Genomic DNA, 8,597 nt, shown 5'->3' on the forward strand with positions numbered 1-8,597 from the left:
AACATACATAATTGAATACCTTGTTGCTATTATCATTTTTTTCTCATTGGCCATGAGCCTTGTGATTTATGAGGAAAGACATCACATCTATTCATTCCCACAGGAGCCAAGATAAGAATTATATCTGACATCCTCAAAAACCATGCAAATGAGAGTGGAGTGAAATATTTAAAGTGTTGAGAGAAAAATCCACCAAACTAGAATTTTGTACCCTGTGAAATCATCCTTTAAAAATGAAAGAAAAATTGAGACTTCAGAAATGAAGACACACACAAGGACCCAGGGGAGACTTTCTGTTTTTGTGCTTTAATGGACAGCCCTGTAGAAATGGAATTGGACTAAAAGGTAGGATCTAATGGTAAGAGAGTGAAAAGGGGAAACCCAGCAGTGCCTGTCTGTTCAGATTTTTCTTGGCCTCTGTGTGTAGCCTTCCTTCCTCCTGGGAATGGAGCAGGACCTCTCTGAATGAGGGTCTTCAAGGAAGAAGGGAAAAGGGAGAGACTGACCCTCCTTGTTTTGGGGGAGAGGGGTTCTAGTTTCTATGACTCACCTTGGGGAAGAAGGAATCTTTTTTCTGGTGGGGGTAGGAGTGGGCGGGATAGGGTCTCCCTTTGTCACCCAGGCTGGAGTGCAGGGGCACAATCTCGGCTCACTGCAACCTCCACCTCCCAGGTTCAAGCGATTCTCCTGTCTCAGCCTCCTGAGTAGCTGGGATTACAGGCGTGCGCCACCACAGCCCGGCTAATCTTTGTATTTTTAGTAGAGATAGTGTTTCACCATATTGGTCAGGCTGGTCTTGAACTCCCAACCTCAGCTGATCTGTCTGCCTTGGCCTCCTAAAGTGCTGGGATTACAGGCATGAGCCACCCTGCCCAGCTGGATTCTTTCTGGTTTCTATGACTCACTTTGTGGAGGGGCAGGAGATAGGAAGGCAGAAGGAGGTCAGAAAGACCTTGCTTCTGAGACCTTTCCAATCTTCAGTTCCAAGTAATCAGCATGCCAAGGCACCATACTTCAGGGTGTGCCCCAGTGCTGCTCTGTAAATAAGGTGTTTTTTCCTCTGGCTCCTTTCAAGAATTTTTTATCTTCAATTTTCTGAAATTTGAATATAATTTCCTACATGTAGTTTCTGGCATTTATTTGGTTTGGTGTTCTCTGAACTTTCTAGATCTGTGGTTTGACTTCTGACATTAATTTGGGGAAATTCTCAGTCATTATTGCAGCAAATATTGGTTCTATTTCTTTCTTTTCCTTCTCCTTCTGATATCCCATTGTGCATGTATTAGTTACATCGTCTGTAGCCCCACAGTTCTTGGATATTCTGTTCTGTTTTTTTCATTTTTCTCTTTGCTTTTAAGTTGTAATTGTCATATCCTCAAGTTCAGAGATTCTTTCCTCAGCCATGTCCAGTCTACTAATGAGCCCATCAAAGGCATTCTTCATTTCTGTTACAGTGTTTTGATCTAGATTTCTCTGATATTCACCATGAGAACCTGGTAGAGCTTCTGGAGGCAAAAGTCACAAAAGTGTACTGCCCCCCACCACCCTCCAATGGAGTTTTAATCACTCAGTCTTATTCACTGAGCCTCCAACAATCGATCAGGTATAGCTCTGGTTTCCATGGAGGTTTCAGCTCCTGGGTTTCAGCTCTAGCAAGTTGTGATTCTTTGTATGCGCCTGTCTCTCTAGTTTTTCAAGCAACAGCTTGCCCTATGACATCATCTCTCTTACAAATCTGAGAAAAAGTGTTGATTGTTTTTTAGTGTGTTTGGGCTTTTACTTGTTAGGATGGAATGACAACTTTCAAGCTACTTATATACCAGACCATAACCCAGACGTCTGTTCTGTTCATTTGTTAGATTACTTTTTTCTCTGTGATTCATGTTGAAAGTTTCTATGATTATGTTTTCACTTTCACCAACGCTTTCTACTGTAATGTCCAACCTGTCCTGAACCCCGTCCAGTGCATTTTTCATCGCAAGCATTGTACTTTTTATCTTCAGAAGTTTGATTTAGATCTTTTTTACATCTTCCATGTCTCAACATTTTTTATCTTCTCTTTAACTTTTTGAACATATTAAATACAGTTATGATAACTGTTTTAATGCCTCTGTCTGCTAATTCTAACATCTGTGTTAATTCCAGATTGGTTTCCACTTTATTATTATTCTCCTCATTATGACTCATATTATCCTACTTCTCTGCATGACCGGCCTTTTTTACTGTATGTCAATTTAATATACAAATTTTGCCCTGTTCAGGGCTGGGTGTATTTTATTTCTTTTTCTTTTCTTTTTTTTTTTTTTCTCTTGAGATGGAGTCTCGCTTTGTCACCCTGGCTGGAGTGCAGTGGCGCAATCTCAGATCACTGCAACCTCCACCTCCCAGGTTTAAGCGATTCTCCTGCCTCAGCCTCCTGAGTAGCTGGGATTATGGCACACACCACCACGCCCGACTAATTTTTGTATTTTTAGTAGAGACGGGGTTTTACCATGTTGGTCAGGCTGGTCTCGTGATCTGCCTGCCTTGAGCCTCCCAAAGTGCTGGGATTACAGGCCTGAGCCACCACACCTGGCCTGATGTTCTATAAATATTCTTGAACTTTTTCCTAGAGTGCATTTAATATACTTGGAAACAGATTGATCCTTTTTGTGTTTGCTTGTAATATTTCTTAGGGGGGGATCAGAGCAGCATTTGTTCTGAGGATAATCATTCCCCACTAATGAGGCAAGACTCAACCCAGCACCCCAGGAATGAGGATATTTTCCAGTCTGGCTGGTGGGAACAGGTACTGTTTCCAGTCTTGTATGAGCTCCAGATACTGCTCCCTCTAATCTTTTCCCCTAGTTCCTTCTCCAGCCACAGGTAGTGCACACACGTGCTAATCAATACTCTGTGACCACTTGAGGGGGCGCCTCAACGCATCTCTAGGCTCTTCTTTTGTGCCGCTCTCTCTCCTCTGGTACATTCTTCCCCGAAAGCTCTCTTTGCTTTAGTCTTTCTCAGTTCGTTTCATCTCCTCACTTCAAGGTGTTCTCCAGGATCCAACAAGGTTTCTCCTCCCTGCGCCATGCCTGAAATCTCTCTTAAATCAGTAAGCTGGCAGACGTGTAGGAGTCGTCTCAGCTCGTTTCTCAGGAATCACTGTTCTTCGCTGCCTGATGTCTAATGTCTTGAAAACTGTTCTTTGACGTATTTTTCCAATGTGTTTGTTATCTGGGGCAAGAAAATAAATCCAGTTCCTGCAGAGCCTATTTATCCCTGTTACCAAGACATGACCCTTCTGGGTTCTCTACTGAATATTCGCCACTGAGAACACCTAGTTCTCTCCACCTGGCTGGTCTGAACAAAGCTTCCCCGTGTGAGCGCTCAGGACGGCTCACCTTACTGCTTTCTGGCAGCGCTTTTCCTAGTTTCACGGAGTTTCATCCATACTTATGTGGCTTTGCTTTCAGCAACAAACACAAGAGCGAACCTATACCGGTTTCTGCAGCTCTTTCTCTAAGCTGCTTCCTCTGCTTTGGCATTCTGTCCTGCAAATTGTGACTGCCTTAGCCTCACCAAACTTCAGTCTCTGAACCCTGCACTCACCGTCACCCCTGCACTCTGCGTGGGTTCTCCTTTCCTGCGCTGAGGTCTGGAGAGTGCCTCCAGGCAGAAAGAAGAGGCGATCATGGGGTCCATCTTACTTGTTTCCTTTTTTTCAGGGATCATAGTCCTGCGCTTTTTGTTATCCAGTGTTTAAAAACTGCTGTTTCATTTGCCCAGTTTTTTTGTTGTTTATTATGGGAGCACAAGTCAAATACAGGTTTCTCCATCACAGTGAAAGCAGAAGTCTTCAATGTAAGTGTTTGAAATGACAAAATGCAAATCATTATATTGAAAGTGCTTTTTTAAATGAATATCATCCCACTCCTACCAAAATTCTGATCACTCCTCTACAGAGGGCTGGCCCTTGTTTGAGAATAGCTCGTCTACTGAAATCCATGGATGTAAAGCCTTTAATTCAACCACATTTATTCAAACATTTCATAAACCGTATTGCATGGCAGGCACGGTGCTTGGTTCTGAAGATACAGAGACAGTAAGACGCCACTGGTGCCTTAAGGATTTCACTCTCAAAGTCAGCACCTTGTCAGAGTGTTAAAACCCAGTAAGGGCAGTGACAGAGATAATCGTGCAAAATACCAATGAGGCAGGGAAAGCGGGGAGGGGAACAGGCCGCTGAATCCAGTTTAGAGACAGGTGGAAGATTGTCAAGGATTACTTCCGGAGGTGACACTTAAGCTGACTCTTTAAAGAGGAAAGCAATTCACCAGGCAAAGAGAAGACAGTTTGAGCAAAAACACGAGGCAGAAACAGCACACAGTATGCCTGGGAACAACAGGCCATTTGAGGTTGCTGAAGCAAAAATTCCCGGAGAGGGAGAGGCAGGGGATGGAGCTGGAGAGGCCGGGAGAGGTCAGGACAGGGAGGGCCTTTTGTGTCACACTGGGGAGCCTGCCACTAAGGGCTGAGTCTTTTACATAACTTTGCATGGTGGCTGGCAGGGTGCATGCCCGCCTCAGCACGCAGCAGGTATTATTAGATGATGATCATGAGAGATAAATCTGAGAAACCACAAAACTCTGAGCAGAGCCAAAATCTCTTAGGTTCCAAGGTTCCAGAAAGTTATCCGACTCCTCTGCCCCTTTGCAAATTCAGCTGAGATGTGTGGCAGTGGTGGTCAGCCAGCCCTGAGGTGCTGCTTTCTTGGCAATTGGCTAAGCCTCTAGACTTGCATCTATGGCTGGAGCATAGTAAGGAGGGAGAAGGGGAGAGCGTGAGTGAGACAGAGAAGAAAGACAGCACTAGGGGACAGGAAGTCACGCTGAGAGACACAGCCACAATGGGGCTCAGATTGAAGGGATAGATCAAGAAGCACTTTAACGCAAGAAGATGATTTCTGGTGTAGAGAGGAGAATCATATGCTTTCTCCCAGAAAACTCTGCAAATACTTGGTGACCAATCAGACCACAAAGCCGCGCGTTCAGGGGCTCCCTCCCTCCCCATCGTAGGGGTCTCTGGGAGTAGGGCAGGGTCTCTAGTCTAACTCAAGCCAGGATTCAGACACATATAGACAATGCAGATGGGCCGGCCCCAGCAGAAGTCTATTTGTCTGAGGGGTTGAAGAGCCTCCAGAAAAATAATCCACATGGAAGGAAATGGGAATACCACCTGATCAGCTCAACCCATAATAAGACTGAGTCCTTTGCAGGGCAGGGAGTCTGAAAAAACTTCAAATGAGCAGATCACCAGGGCATGAGTAGTACTGGCCAGGTATTTCTTTAACAGGTATAACATGAAGACAGGGGCTAAGGTATTCTTCCTGGCTTTGAAACAGAACGTAAAGCAGCTCTGGCTCCTTGAGGGCTGCAGGTGCTGAGCTGTAGTGAGAAAGGGAACACCCCCGGGCTGGCCAGCAGGAGGTGGAAGGGCTGGAGAACAGGGTGATCCACACAGGTGCCTGGCAGTATGCCCAGGAACACTGTGCTCGTGAACATGCGTGAGACATGCTCTGGAACTGCAGAAATCTCTTGGGGGTGATTTGTAGTGGGGTGAAGTTCCACATGAGTTGGAAGAAGGAAGAACCAGGGAAATGTGGATTATGACTGTTAATGGCTCCCACCATGTAAGTGGGTGAGGCCTGGGAAAAGTTGGGTTCCACTAGGAAAGTACAAAGTTTAGGTTTCCCCAGGGAATAGCTAGCAAGCTAATAGCTGGCTCATCCTTGCAGAAGTTCTACCTGGACACCGTTGATCAGTTGAAACTGTTAAACTGTTTCTCTTCAATTCTCCCTCTTGTAGCAAGTTTATGAGCTGCAAATGTCCCTGTTTCCTCAGGCCTAGGGCAGGAATCCTTCCTAGACCCTCATCTCTACAAGTGTCCTTCTCATGCTGATTAAATCCCCTGAGCAACAGACACTAAGCACAAACAGCTATTTTGTTTTCCACCTTATTGTTTTCCATATTTTCCAAATTATCTATAGAAAAAGGCAAATGCTAGTTTTTCAAACCCGAATGTAAGAAGTACAAGTAAGCACAGCTTTTCACAATCTACATGGATGAGGCGTATCTGGGTTTTATGTGCTTTCCTTATGGTCACCCCTCAGGCATTTGATCTTGATTATGTAACACACAGCAGTCACAGAGAGCAACCACCTGGTGTGACAGAGGGCGTTCTGCCATGCAGATGATGCAGAAGGTCGGTGTGGCTAAGCACTGCCAAATCTGACAAACCTGTATTTTGTGGCATCCCCCTTGGGGACAAGGACCCTGTTGTAGAAGGAGACAGATATTAACATATTTTCCTACTCACCTCCACTGGATCTTGGCTTATCCAGCGAGAGTGATTGACAATCCCCAAAGGCTGTTGGCCAACTATTTGCAAGAGGGGTCCATGGAGAGAGGCCTCTTCCACCTGTTACTCTTTTCTCTATCACTTCACATCCATAGGGGTCCCTAAGCCCCAAGAGAAGGGTCAAGTGCAAATCTGGTAAGCCAAGAAGACCTAGCAGTTGTCAACTTAATTAGCCTTCAGGAAAAATATATGGCTACATAAGCACAGTAAAGTTGCTATAGAGACAGGCAGAGGAGGTGCATTTAGAACAGGGCCTCATCGCATCACCCGATAAAAATAAGACCCAGGCTTTTTAATAGCATGAATTACTTAAGTTTTAAATTTAACAGGGGACGACACCAAGGCACTCACTGGTTTTCAGAACATTTGTGGAATCTGGGCTGCCTGCTTCTGCATATGTTAGCAGCCATCACAACATATGCTCTAGCGGATGGCAATGAAGAGCTGGAAGCCCACGTGTCTCTCCCATCCCCTGAGATAAGAGATGGTCTTTCTCACTTTGGTTTGTCCTCTTTAATTGGGTGAGATTTTCAATGTGTTTCAGGAAAATTTCTGAGAAATAGCTCTACTGTGCTCTGCACTGGGCCAGTTGCATATATTATTGCTAGTCATTGTAACAACCTTAAGAAGCAATGATCTCATTTTGCAGATGACAAAATAATGAAGCTCAGAGAGGTCCAGAACTTTCCCAAGGTCACAGAGCTACTAAATGGTGGAGTTGAGATTCAAATCCAGGTGTCCCCATTCCAAAGCCCATTGCTTTATGAGACATGAACCACAACCTCCGCACAGAGAGGAACCCAGGATGAGGTAAATCTAAGAAGCTTTACCATTTTTATTGGTATATGGCATAGACCTTGTTATAGTTTAATCTCTCTCCCAAGGCAGTCCCAAAGTGGATGGGTTCCAAGAAATTCCACAGAGATTCTGAGCTCTACTGGTGAGCACCTCTCCGATTATCCAAGGCAAGTGTTAATTTCAGACTGACTTCTCCTTACCATCCAACATGTTTCTGGAGTATATCTTCCCTAAGTGAGGACCACCAGCATAATTAACACAAGATTCCAAACAACATCACTGAGAAAGTGTCCCCACTGCTCTTGCATCCATGAAAGCTTAACTATGAAACCCAGCTGGAAATCCAAAGTGAAGTGCTTTTTGTTGACAACTTTGTCTTCGGATTGTTCATGAACCTCTTACTTTGCAGAAGGATTTTTAAAAACAGTTTTCCAACAAAGGCCTACATAGTAGACTCAATCTGAGCCTCTATGGCATCATCTTTCCTTGTGGGACACGGCAGTGTGGGTGAGATGAGATTGGGTCTGGGACAATGGCAGTAGAAGGGAAAGGAAGCCAATAGGGAAGCCAGGGGACCCGTGGTGACAGTAGGAACAAGTGGTGCCTATGTCCCTCCCCCTTCAGTTTACCAGCTGAGGGTCAGGACAGATGTCTGGGCTTCACAGGATCTGAGAAGGCATGTCTAGGGCAACACTGAAACACATGGCTTGACAGAAATTTGAACCAAAGCATCGAACCCAGTGAACGAGGCAGAAGGACAGAGAGAAGGCAGGTAGAAGCCACAGACCAGAGGCTGGGACCCAGGGCACAGCAGAAGGTTTAGAATCAGAGGGAAGGTGGTGGTGCCTCAGTAGAGTCCTTGGGCCATGGAACTCACCCCAGGAGCTTTTTCAGGCTACCTGCAGCCTGCAACGTGGGTGCAGAGTGTGGCTAAGGGAGCTGCCTGCTGGGACCAGCTCTACTGCTCAGGACGCTCAAATCCATCTGTATGCCACTGTCATCACCCCCCACACACTCCTTCCAATCCCCGCACAATCAGCACTAATGTCTCACCAACAGATTAAGACCTGAACTGAAGTACAAGAAACAGGATTTTAAACTCAAGTTAATTCAATTCCCCAGGTGACCCTTGTTAACTTATTCACCCTCAGAGATATATTAATAGTTCCTTCTCATATCGTATAGCAATTTGTGGGGTGGGTTTTCTGGTAGCTTTACATTTTTTTCTCACTTCAGTTAGACATGTAATCTATTTAAAAGTAATATGGGAAAAGGAAAAATGAGTGTAGGAATAACTTCCTGGCAGAAATACTTTCACTAGTTTCTGAATGCAATATCAGCCCAGCAAAAGTTATCTGCAAATACAGAAGTTATCTGCAAATACATGTACATCAAAGACA

Source organism: Rhinopithecus roxellana, chromosome 10 (assembly GCF_007565055.1).
Source record: "Rhinopithecus roxellana isolate Shanxi Qingling chromosome 10, ASM756505v1, whole genome shotgun sequence".
NCBI classification, from domain to species: Eukaryota; Metazoa; Chordata; class Mammalia; order Primates; family Cercopithecidae; genus Rhinopithecus; species Rhinopithecus roxellana.